The sequence below is a fragment of the Silene latifolia genome, chromosome 9 (genome assembly GCF_048544455.1).
Source record: "Silene latifolia isolate original U9 population chromosome 9, ASM4854445v1, whole genome shotgun sequence".
NCBI lineage: Eukaryota > Viridiplantae > Streptophyta > Magnoliopsida > Caryophyllales > Caryophyllaceae > Silene > Silene latifolia.
The window spans coordinates 16097537-16111764 of NC_133534.1; the positions used below are offsets into that span (position 1 = coordinate 16097537).

Sequence of the window (14228 nt, forward strand, 5' to 3'; positions counted from 1 at the left end):
AACTAATGATTTGAGAACAATTGGGTAAAGTTAATTGTTGGAATATGTAAACTTTTGATTTCCGTTTTAAGTAGGCATCCCGTCTCAACAATTGGTTACGTTATTGTTGAAGTGTGAGAACACGTCCCACGATTTAAGCTAGTCACAGCAAGAATGGCTAGGCACGGCACCCTAGGCATGTGCCTTGGTGTCAGATATTGCAAGGCACGGCCCGGCCCTGATAGCGCGGTGCCTTGGTTCTGAAGGTTTTGGCACGGCTCTTGCCACGCCTTCAACAACTTATTTCTTTTTATGTTTTATGCACTATATTGACTTATATTGAGCCGTGGTCATGCATTATGGTCCTTGTGTTACCCCTATATCGTAGTTTATAATTATGGATGGCTTGGGTTTGGTTTATTTATGTTTTGCCTCGTGTTTCATATAATTTAACTCATTTGTTATCACTTGTTTATACTTTATTCAAGTAACATGTAAACGTGAAATAAAAGTTTTGCCCATGTTATAAGAGTATAGGATGACATACTTCATATACGAGTTATAACTTGCTCATTTCCGTTTATTTATCGAGTTAAAGTATGAAATGGATGCCTTGGGCATTCACTCGTGTTGAGTCATGTTCTTATGGAAATGTCACAATGTCTTGCTTTCTTACTCGACTTGCCTATGCACCTTCGTACGTTAAATGTTGGTCTTAATTGTTTCCTTAAGTGTGCCATTCTACATAGTATGATAACTTGATATTCCTTTTTACCTCTTTCAAACCTTTGGTTACAGTATGTGTGTCATTTTTTTTAGATTTCGTTACTATTTTGCCCTTCTTCGGACCTTTGGTTACGGACTGTGTGCCATGTTTCCGAATAGGGGTTACTCAACCTTTGGTTACGGTCGGTGTGCCATGTAACGAGTCTTGGATGCGAAATGTTTATCGCATGTCGAATCCGGAAACGTGCATCCCGAGAGTCTGAATTCAGGTTTAGACTAGGACCATATTACTATCGTCGTCCTACCAGGAGGATGAAGTCTAGGTTGCTTTGTCTTTTTAGTCGATACTTTGTTTGTGTCTTACACTTGTTGAGTCGAGTCTATACTTAAATGAATGACCTTATTAACCCCTCCTCATGTATGTATGATTAATGTTCTTTCATGCCTCTCATATCTTGTTAATATGTATGAACCATATTCACTCTTGCTTTTCTATTTAAGTTAACTACATCTTGTATTTAATATGTCTTGTCTTAATTATATTCTTTATTATGTTCATTTTGATATAATGTGGCTGGGAGAACCTTGAGTTACTTCCCACTAACTGTGGCATTCATGTTTCATGAATGACAGGTACTCCCTCCATACCACACCAATGGTAACCTGGACCCACTTTTCTTCTCACAAAAAGTGGGTCCATGTTACCATTGGTGTGGTATGGAGGGAGTATTAATTGGTGTTATGTGGGGGTGAAGACATGTGTGAGTAAGTGAGTACCGTTGACCATTGGATTTTTGTCTATCGTTATGCTTAGACTCACCATTCTAAACTTGTAATTCGTGGGATATCTTATCCCCTATTTTCTAGACTTGGTTTGTAATAACCTAAGATTACTTTCCTTTATGTTTAGTAAACCTTCGTGTTTGAACTTTAAAAAATTTTAAAAACCCGTGTTTTGCGCTGCATTTTACTCGTTTATTGTTACGTTTTATCGCAGGAGTTTAAAATCCATCAATATAGCTTAAAATGTTAAAATTGTGTATCACATGTACCACACTATATTTTGTCTATTACTATAAACATTTAGCAGTTATATCTCAAGAATTATCGAATTATTCTTAAGACATTGTAAAGTAAGAACCACGAAGTATATAAAAGAATACCAAAGTCAGCAACCGCTTATTAGTTTGATCAAATGACGCTTAGTCTACAATAACTTGTGAAACGGTGCATGTAAACCTATGCACAATCTGATGTTCTGGTAATCTTAAGTATAATTTGCTTCATGTAATCAGGTACATAAGAACAACAAGTATGTACATACGATACGAGGCTTTAAAAATAACAAGTCAGTCGAGTTCATGACCCCAAGTCGTAAAAAAATAAAATAAAAATTGTGGCACTTTTAGGCATTGGCGCTCGATGGAGGAATAATCGTCAAAGCTAATATACCACTTATTATTGCAGCGCCAGCTCCAAGTAAAAATGTTGGTATGTTACCGCCTCCAAATAAGTTTTCCCATGGTCCACTAATCAATGACACCAACATCTACAAATAAACATAGCAAATAATTAAATAAACTATTTAAGTGAATAATAACATAAAATTATTAGATTTTTGTAAGATACAACATAATGACAAATAATGAACCCGATATTTAACGATACTGGATAAATACTTACTTGTGGTACACAAATTGCCAAATTCATGAGTCCTAGTGATAATCCTGATTAATAAAAAGAACAATATAGAAAAGCTTGATTAATAATTTTACAAAGTGATATATCTGAATTTGCAAAAGAAAATGAGTCAAGGAGGGTAAAAATAATCTTACCGTGGCCAGCTCCAGAGTCAGATGAGAACATTGATGCCAATGCAAATGGAATACTATAAGTAGCCTGTCAATACAACTATTTTTGTAAAAGATGAAAATCTATGTATAAATAATTTGTTATGTAATACTCTTTACGTTAAAATAATCATTGTTTACCAGCTGTTTTATTCTTTTTAAGATATATTTAATCAATACAATGAGCTTTGAGAGTCAAACTGACCGCTTGTGGAATTCCGGTGGCGGCAAAGAGAGCTAAAGTGGCTGATTTAATTCCGCTACTGGGCAGCGTGCCGGGAGGCGCATGTTCCCTAGCTTTCTCAGCTAACTTGGTCAGAGGCCATGTGCATGCTAAGGCAACAGCCAATACAAAATTAACAAGACCCCAAGTTATCCTTGCACCACCCAACAATTTTGATAATGGGTCAATAGCTATGGACATTAGACCTAATGTTGCTGCTGTTAACATTAGACCTAATGCTCCTGATCTTACTCCCATGTCATACAATTTTATTTCTTCTGGGATCCCCTACAATAATAAACACAACCATGTGATACGTTATAAACTTATAATCGAGTCTACACTCGTCAAATTAAACCTGGTTTCATGTTGGGTTTTTTAGTGATTGGACCAACTCGTAAAGGTTATTTTAAATTAACGAGGTTGTTCTATATTAACTGGAAAAATAAAAAGCTAACTTGATTATTTGGGATTTTCGATCATGTACTAACAAATTCGAAAATAATTCTAATACAAATTAAATGAGTTTTTGAACCAATATCATATGAACTAAATTTCCATTGCTTTTAATGGCTAAGTTAGCTACCATGACATAAGAAATAAATAAGTAACATTCTTTTTGTATCACTATCAACTTTTCATTTTTTTAATGCATAAAATAGATTCGGTAAATGTAACGAATCTAGTGACATAAAAAAAGTATGATGCATATTTTTGTAAATATTGTGTAACAAACTTTCTTTACTCAAGAAGAAAACAAAAAAGAAGAAGAAATTTACCTTAGGGTTACCGCCGTAGATTTCAAGGCCTACCCAATCAGTGTTAAACATAGTGAAAGGAAACCAAGCAATCCAATTAAAGCAGTAACAATGAAAAGAAGCCACATTGGCCTTCCAAGGTTCTTAAAAGAGGTCTTCACTTGTGCAAAAAAAGGAACACCATTATCGTGAACAGTCTCGACCTCGGGTTCGACCACGACAAATAGTGGAACCGCAACCACTAAGAGAAGGAACACAATGTCTATAAGAAAACATGTTTTAAGGTTCGCACAATATGTGTCACAAGCATTTGTTCTTGTGAAAGGAAGGATCTTATATAGTGTCGGACCCGACCCAGCCGCATAACCAAGGATATTTCCTATTGCCATAAAAAACGAGAAAAATCCGTTGGCTAATCTCATTCTTCCATGGTTATGTTTTGAGAGATCCGCCAAGAATGCCCTACTCGGATCCTGCATATAATAGCATGCAACATGGATATTTATATTACGAATTGAGTTATATAGCAACTATTAACAAGACAGTAAATTAAATTTATGTTATAAAACAGTCATATATGAGAACATTTCATATAATCTAATGTTATTAAACAACTTAGGTTCGGCTCATACATACAACAATTATGGGGCCAAACAACCAAATTGGTAAAAAAAGTGAAGGTCATTTGCCAAATTGGTAAAAAAAACTATAGATTGTGACAAATTGGTAAAAAAAGTGAAGATTTATGACAAATTGGCCAAAAATGTCCATCTTTCTCAAATTTCCATTATTCCAATAAATTGACAAAACTACCCTTGTTCAAATAACTCGATTTGAAAAAAAATCTCATCCGCAACTCGTCCTTAGCAACTGAACTATGATCCCAATTTCGAAATAATCCAACCTTACCCAAACTCGATTAGAACCGAATATTTCTTTAATTTAATGATTTGACCCAAAAATAATGAAATCCAAAATGGCCTTTATTCAAATGTTGCATAGCCAAATAATCGATTTCGCCACGAATGACTCGTATGTCGTAACTTATAATAATTAATAGTCTAACCAATAAATTTCTCTTAAGACGACATTATTTGTCTTAAACTTAAGACGAGTCAAATAAATATCACTTGTATATATAAAATGCACAGGGATTAGGGAATATCAATATGTTTGTCTTATATACACAAGTGGTATGATACTTGATCCTTCTTATGCTTAAGACGGATAGTGCCGTCTTAAATGAAAATTTGTGCCGAGAATACTCATATTGCCATATTTACCAAGTTTTCAATTTGTGTATATTTGGGTCATTAATTTAGGTAAGGGTACTTTGGTCAAATTTAATTGTAAGAATAGTAAGTACATAATGTTTTAGTTTTTTGGCCAATTTGTCATAAATCTTCACTTTTTTTTACCAATTTGTCACAATCTATAGTTTTTTTACCAACTTGGCAAATGAGCTCCACTTTTTTTTACCAATTTGGTTGTTTGGGCCACAATTATGGGGGTAAGACGAGGTGAAGTTTCAAATATTCCAATATGATTATTTAGATTTTAAGATTAAAAAAGAAGTATTTTATTAATTTCTTAATTCTAGAACATATGGTAAGATCAACCTAGTATAATTTTTCATATATAAAACGGTCTTTTCCTATTCTTTCATTCTTAAGTTGATATATGGACTCATTTTAAATACACCCGTTCAATCAATTATTCTTTCGATAACAACATTATTTGATAGGAGAGTTACTAGAATACTAACCTGGACCATGTTGTTAGCAACATCAAGGATCCAAAACCCCACAACAAAAATGGCCACGGCTCTAGGTTTAGTCTTTTTACTAAGATCATCACCAAACCTATAGCCAAGGTCCGCAGCAAACCCAATCAAAAGCACTGCAAAACAAATCAATGTGGTGCCGATTGTGATAAAAGGTTTTCGTCTACCAAACTTAGATTTAGACCTATCACTCGTATAACCCACAGTTGGTTGGACCAATATACCCGAGATTGGTCCACATAACCATATCAAGGACGACATTGAGTGACTAACCCCTAATAGCTGAACGTAGGTTGTCAAGAGCGACAATTGTAGTGCCCACCCAAATTGCACCCCGGCCGCAATCGAGGCGACCGAGATGATCTTCCATAACGGTGTTGTTGTTTCTGTTGATACGTGTCTCTTAGGCTCATCAGAATTCATATTATCTATGATTACTTTGTTAAATTAACAATGAACTTGTTTATATTTTTCACGTAATTAGTTTTGCTCTCACGATAATATTAAAATAAGAAGTAAAAATTACTTTTTGTGATGAAAAACTCCAATATGTAGGTATTTAAATCGTGAAAATTGATAGAAATGCAGCTCAAAATAAAGTTGTATTGAGTTGTAATATGGATAAGCTCATAATTAAAATGATTTGGATTTTAGATTGGGGAAAATTATACAAATGCGGTTAAAACCAAACATGTATGGTTGAATGTATAATCACTTAGCTGCCTTATTAAGAAGGAGATTAACTAAAAATATCCTGTCCTCATAACGTAATGTATAAGCTATAATGATATGTCAAGTACACCGATTCAAACTAGAATTCGCACTAGATATAGTAATCAACCAAATTTTCATTAAATAAAACTTAAAATTTGCCAATTTCAACCAAAATTTTCATCAAGTAATGGTGATAAACTAGTTTCGAAAAGGTTTTATTTTTCCTTACTTAATTTAATTTGTTGGTTAAATACCGTACAAAAAAAAATAATGAGTGCTTGTATGTAGAAGAGACTAGAATAAAAAAATTCCGATATGAATCGATCTGATACGCTTCAATCTATAATCAAGCAAATTAATTTAAATTTAACTATTGATTTTAATTGATCTAAATTTTGATGATTACATCATAAATTATTCAAGCTCGGACTCAAAAGACCAAGCTAATCAATCAAACAAAATACCCAAGATATAATATAAAAAAAACGCCTCGATCTATAATCAAACGAACTGAAATTATTTAGAAATTAAGGTCCCTTCGATCTTAAATTCAATTGGTGAAAGAAACACTTCCGCAACATAAGTTAATGATGCATGGCAAAAACAAAAACAAGTCATTAAACACTTTTCAACTCAACATACACATCCACCATCATTTCTCAAGCAACCATTAAGCATGAGTTATATACGAACTCCATGGCGGAGCCAGGATTTGAGCTCAGTAGCGGCAAAGAATTTTAACAAGCGCTAACGAATAATAATGTAAGAAAAATTTGAAAGAAGTTCGGAAATTCCAACTAATAACGAAATTTTCATTCTCTAGTGGAGACGAGCGCCCTTGGTGAGCTCCCTTAGATCCATTGCTTTACTCCACAAACATCTTAAAATTTGAGAAGGGATGAGTCATCATACACATTTCAAAAGATATAATTATAAAGTACATATTAAAGGGCTTATGTAATTAAAATTAAAAATAATTAACATAATTATCTTGATGAGACAATTAAAAGTGGTCAGCATGTATAAAATTATCAAAATTCAAGGAAGATTTTGATTTGTTATGTGAATGAAGTGGCAATCGAGGGTTACATAGTAATAAGGGGTAACACTCGTTATCCCAAGTAACCAAAGTGTTGAATGGTTGATAAAGGTGAGGGGTTGTAAACTTGTAGCTAGTGGTTGTCTTGTTGTTCTCGTTATTTATTTATCTTTGCTATGGTGGGGAGATGTATAGTATGAGGTTGACTTATATTCAAATTAATAATACATACGAGGTCTCACGTGGAAACTTTGTAAATAGCTAGAAAATTGACCTATTTGGCGTAAATTATATTTAATATCCTTCCTCGACGACCACCTAAATCATGATCCTCTCTGTTTCTTTCCTCTCTATTTTTCATCCATTTACTCTAATAATTTCAAATACAAAAAATATTATTCAAGGTATAATATCGAGAATTCTTGAAAAGAAAGCGAAATGGAGGGACCCGGATTGCTACCACCTCCACACGTTGAATTTTAAGATGACTTCTACCGCCTTTAGCTTTCTACATTTTAAAATACGGATAATTAAGGGGGATGAGACATTAAAACTACAATTCAAACTCTTAATCACATGTCACTATCGTACTTTTATATATTTTTCCCCTTAAAAGATTAGGGGCATTATTAGTTTGAGAATTCACACACTAGGAATTTATGGACATAGTGTTACACAAGAATGAACGTATAACAAATTAATCTTCAGACATTAAAAAAAGTGTGCATAAGTATACAAAATAGCGAACAATGCCTTAGCTCAGAATGATGACATTAAATACACAATTTTTTTGCAAATTAACATATACACAATTTGATGCAGCGGGACATCGGAGGGGTTTCGTGGCCAACGATTATTCCTTTTTATGCTTTCTAGTTTTATTTCATGTTATTTCATTATTCCGTATGGGTTTGTCACGCCTCTTGTAACAAAAAAAACAATTGTTAATGATTGACACGGGGGATGTGCATTATCTCTAGGAATAACGTGAGACAGGTCACAGGTGGCAATGACGGCATGCGAGCCAATTAGGAAGATTTTTAATCTGAAATTGTAGAAGCATTGATGGCTCGATACGCCCTATAGATGGCTTATGAAATCAATGCTCATCAATTAATCTTGGAATAGAATAATATTTATATATTTTCGCATACCTAAAAGAAGTATGTTGAAATCGTATTATGAGAGTCTTATTTGACATTACTCTTTATCTCTTTTGTTGGAGCCTTTTATTTAAGTCAAGAAATTCTCCATTTCTTAAAAAGAAATTGAGAGTCCATTTATTATCAACGGTGCAGCAGATTGCATTCTACCAACATCGAACGGTTCGAGATTTATGCATAGAAATAAAGGGTTAAGAGAGTATAGAGGGAAAAATATTATTAAATAGTTTGAGAGGAAATGGGCTGGAGAGGATCCTATTTGTTTTATTTGTTCACATGTTATATTAAATGTATGGGCAATTATGTAAGAAATATTCTTTCTTTTTTTACAAAAGAGAAATTGGGTAGAAGCCCAAAATAAAACAACTAAACTAGAACAAACTAGAATGGAGCTAACAAACTACACAACATAGAACGGGACGATATGACTTGTGGGGCCAAGCTACGCTCCCGACATCTTGTTGAATCAACTTGAACAAATGATTCGGCATGTTCGAAAGATCAAAGCGGACCAGCTGCTGCGTTTGGGGAGTTGGATTGCAATACCTCCAACTTGAGGGGGAGTATGAAATAATAGAAATAGAGAGAGCGGAAATCATAAAGGTGATTGTTATTGATATTCGTTCGTGGTTCTGAATGATTACAATGGTACGATACTTATACTACTCCAAAGATCTAAATCATATCAACTAATATCGCAATATAATATATCTTATTCTAATACTGATATTATTCTAATTACGGTATATTACAATATATACCGTAATAGTGTTCTAACACATCCTCACCAAACTCATGGTAATTTTTCGAAATTTCCATAGGTTTGTAACATAAAGAAAAGAACAAAATCCATTTTTCTTTTCGGGTAATCGCTCAACAATCAGACTGCCAGGGCGTCATTCGCTCGTCTCTAACATGTTATTAAAAAAGACCTCGAACGGGAACATCGTAGCTTTTCGGACGCGTCGAAATTAAATCTAGACTTTTCGAACTCGTTGAAATTTTCCTGTCAGGAACATCATAATTATTCGGACCTAATAAATTTTGTTGAACAGAAAATAATCCGTCGAATTATTATCCCTCGATTTGGTAGTTGAAGAATGTAATCTTCTCATACTCGAAGGAACTCAATCAAAACACAAAACACACAATCGCATTAGGTGTTCTTATCAAATTGCAAAATTTGTTATCACTATGCAAGTATGCTAATCACGTGGCATCATACCACATTTTCGATTCACAGTTGCAATATAATGGATTCCAAATCATTTTTATTCCTTAGATAGAAAAAATAAATATGTTTTTTTTAATGGTAACTCGTAAGTTTTTGTAAAATCCCGCCGGTGAGTGTTGTAGATCACAAGCCCACCGGCAGGTTATCAGAATCATATTTAGGCCTCAAGAGCGTGAGGCTCTGAAATCATAATAGAGATTGAGAGGGGAAATCATAAAAGTGATTGTTATTGATACTCGTTCGTGGTTCCTAATGATTACAATGGTACGATACTTATACTACTCCTAAGATATAAATCATATAAACTAATATCACAATATAATATAAATTATTCTAATACTGATATTATTCCAATTACGGTATATTATAATATATACCGTAATATTTTCCTAACACGAAGATACGGAATATATTAAGTAGTATATTACGGTATATGATATGAGTTGTATGTATTTCCATATATCATAGTTTCCTTATTATGTATATTAGAAACAGTATATAAGCCTTATTGTATATTGATGTTAATTAAGCAACAAGAAAATCTTCCCTAAATATTGTGAGTTTTACACGAATCCTTATTACTAAAAGGCTTGCTACTGATGAGCTTATTTGGCAATTTTTCGAATGATGTTATGTATATTATGAGATCATCAATAATTCATACCATAACATTAATTAATTCTAGAGGTGTGATAGTGCATTAGAATCAGGATCTCGACATAAGGAGATATTGTCTGGCAAAAAAAAAAATATATTTATCGTCTATGTTGCAATGTCATTCTTGTACGTAGCAACTTATGTAGGAAATATATTCCTATAATTTGAATCCAAGATGTCCTAGGTGTGGGAAAAAAAAGAAGAGATAAAATAACATATGTTTTTTTTCTACTGAATGAACTCGTGCCATATAGGCTATTTTCCCTTTCTACCTTGACCATAGTTAACATGTTACTTACAAAGTGAAAATATTGGTTTAGAGAGTGATTGTGTTATGGTGAGAAGGATGTGTATGAAGTTGGAACTATGATACCTTGAAATATTTTGCGGTCAAGTAACTTGCGGTTATTTGAGCAAAACCGCAAAGGGTCATGCTATGATAACGCATAATGTTTGGATCGAGATTGACAAGTAGTCCCTTCCTTAAAGAGATTTTTCAAGGTTAATCTTGACGCAACAATTATTGCTACTAATCTGGTGGTTCATTAAGCTATCTATTATTTTTTCATTAAATTGTGCTCGATTTGAGGGTAATTTGTTGAGAAACTAATTTGCTGTGGGAAACGAACATTAGACATAAATTTTTAGATTCATTTCCAGAATTGTAATTGCTTTTAAGTTATAACTAGTGTGTAACTTGTGCAAAAATGCACAAGAATAAAATACATTTGTGTAATAAAACGCATCAAAACATATAATACATATCTATTTATTTTTTTATTTTAATTACTTATGCCAAAGGTATTCCTAAACAACCATTTTTCATTTATTTTTTAAAATCCTATTAATTTATATATTGAGAAGCATGATTCATTAATAATAAAATTAACTATTTAAATTCAAACTAGCAAGCGAATATATAGAAAACAAAAGTTATTGTTGTAGAATTTAAAGAAGTCTAGCTGAATATCGCTGAAGATAGAGTGCATTACATTTCACATACTCCCTCTGCCCCGGTCATTTCACATACTCCCTTCATCTTAGATATCATTTGTCATGCATAACGTGAGTATAAATAACTAAATACTTAAACGTGTAAGGGTTTGTGTAGTAGTACATTACTTGTATGTGAGTCATGTCATCAACAGAGTATAAGAGAAAATGGATCCATGTAACACCCGCGCTTTTCACGTTATAATTTTAAGATATTTTAATCGTTTTATTTAAAAGAATTGTATTTTTAAAACTTATTTTATAAAAATATAGATTTAGATGTAGAATAGTAATAATAATGACCATCTTTGGCCATTTAAAGTATGTAGTTACTTTTGGGTCGTGTTTTTAGTGAAATCCGACTCAATTAGAGTTATTGGGCCTTGTATGACTTATGGGCATTTTCTTCTACTCTTCTCTCTTCATAAAACCCTTGAGGAAAACCCTCATATCTTCATCTCCTTAACCAAAATTCTGAAATTTTTCTCTCAACAAACACCATTGAAGCTCTTGTCTCACAAAAACTTGAATTCATCATATCTCCCTCAATTCTCCGCCAATTTGAGTCATTTTCGCGCCAAATTCTTCCTTTGTTTCGCCCTCCATCTTTCTAAGTAAGAAAGATTTAAACTTTCTTCATGTTTCAAAATTCTTGTCTTACAAGGGTTTGAACATCCAACTAATTTTTTCATTTTTGCGTTTAGGGGAAGGATTGGAGAACTCGGAAGAGGGTAGCTACATTGGGACGGTTCTATTGAGGATTGAAGTTGCAAAAGGTAATGGTGATAGGTTACACGACATTATGTCAAATTTGTGTGTTTATATGTTGTAGTTTACTCATATTTGTGTTAAAGTTTGAATCTTTACATGTTTTACATGTTTATTGTTGAATGAGTTTATGTGTGAAACCATCTCATGGTTGTTTGAGGAAATTTCTAGTCTTTTGGTTACATGAGTGTTTACATGGAAGAATTAGTGAGTGAACCATTTTGTTCATGCTTAATATTTGTGTCTAATCATGCCATGAAATTGTTACTTTGGAAATGTTTGATTTGAAAATAATTTGGGTAAAGTTGGTTCTTTGGAGTGTGTAAACTAATGATTTGAGAACAATTGGGTAAAGTTAATTGTTGGAATATGTAAACTTTTGATTTCCGTCTTAAGTAGGCATCCCGTCTCAACAATTGGTTAAGTTATTGTTGAAGTGTGAGAACACGTCCCACGATTTGAGCTAGTCACAGCAAGAATGGCTAGGCACGGCACCCTAGGCATGTGCCTTGGTGTCAGATATTGCAAGGCACGGCACGACCCTGATAGCGTGGTGCCTTGGTTCCGAAGGTTTTGGCACGACTCTTGCCACGCCTTCAACAACTTATTTCTTTCTATGTTTTATGCACTATATTGACTTATATTGAGCCATGGTCATGCATTATGGTCCTTGTGTTACCCCTATATCGTAGTTTATGCTTATGGATGGCTCGGGTTTGGTTTATTTATGTTTTGCCTCGTGTTTCATATAATTTAACTCATTTGTTATCACTTGTTTATACTTTATTCAAGTAACATGTAAACGTAGAATAAAAGTTTTGTCCATGTTATAAGAGTATAGGACGACATACTTCATATACGAGTTATAACTTGCTCATTTCCGTTTATTTATCGAGTTAAAGTATGAAATGGATGCCTTGGGCATTCACTCGTGTTGAGTCATCTTCTTATGGAAATGTCACAATGTCTTGCTTTCTTACTCGACTTGCCTATGCACCTTCGTACGTTAAATGTTGGTCTTAATTGTTTCCTTAAGTGTGCCATTCTACATAGTGTGATAACTTGATATTCCTTTTTACCTCTTTCAAACCTTTGGTTACAGTATGTGTGTCATTTTTTTGGATTTGGTTACTATTTTGCCCTTCTTCGGACCTTTGGTTACGGACTGTGTGCCATGTTTCCGACTAGGGGTTACTCAACCTTTGGTTACGGTCGGTGTGCCATGTAACGAGTCTTGGATGCGAAATGTTTATCGCATGTCGAATCCGGAAACGTGCATCCCGAGAGTCTGAATTCAGGTTTAGACTAGGACCATATTACTATCATCGTCCTACCAGGAGGATGGAGTCTAGGTTGCTTTGTCTTGTTAGTCGATACTTTGTTTGTGTCTTACACTTGTTGAGTCGAGTCTATACTTAAATGAATGACCTTATTAACCCCTCCTCATGTATGTATGATTAATGTTCTTTCATGCCTCTCATATCTTGTTAATATGTATGAACCATATTCACTCTTGCTTTTCTATTTAAGTTAACTACATCTTGTATTTAATATGTCTTGTCTTAATTATGTTCTTTATTATGTTCATTTTGATATAATGTGGCTGGGAGAACCTTGAGTTACTTCCCACTGACTGTGGCATTCATGTTTCATGAATGACAGGTATTAATTGGTGCTATGTGGGGGCGAAGACATGTGTGAGTAAGTGAGTACCGTTGACCATTGGATTTTTGTCTATCGTTATGCTTAGACTCACCTTTCTAAACTTGTAATTCGTGGGATATCTTATCCCCTATTTTCTAGACTTGGTTTGTAATAGCCTAAGATTACTTTTCTTTATGTTTAGTAAACCTTCGTGTTTGAACTTTAAAAATTTTTAAAAACCCGTGTTTTGCGCTGCATTTTACTCGTTTATTGTTACGTTTTATCGCAGGAGTTTAAAATCCATCAATATAGCTTAAAATGTTAAAATTGTTTATCACATGTACCACACTATATTTTGTCTATTACTATAAACATTTAGCAGTTCTATCTCAAGAATTATCGAATTATTCTTGAGACATTGTAAAGTAAGAACCACGAAGTATATAAAAGAATACCAAAGTCAGCAACCGCTTATTAGTTTGATCAAATGACGCTTAGTATACAATAACTTGTGAAACGGTGCATGTAAACCTATGCACAATCTGATGTTCTGGTAATCTTAAGTATAATTTGCTTCATGTAATCAGGTACATGAGAACAACAAGTATGTACATACGATACGAGGATTTAAAAATAACAAGTCGGTCGAGTTCATGACCCCAAGTCGTAAAAAAATAAAATAAAAATTGTGGCACTT

General features: G+C 33.6%; 1 pseudogene; it reads right to left on the reverse strand.

The window, feature by feature from the left end:
• Positions 1-2110: 2110 nt before the first annotated feature.
• On the reverse strand, positions 2111-5742 carry LOC141600628 (sucrose transport protein SUC2-like; annotated as a pseudogene).
• Between the last annotated feature and the right edge of the window lie 8486 nt (positions 5743-14228).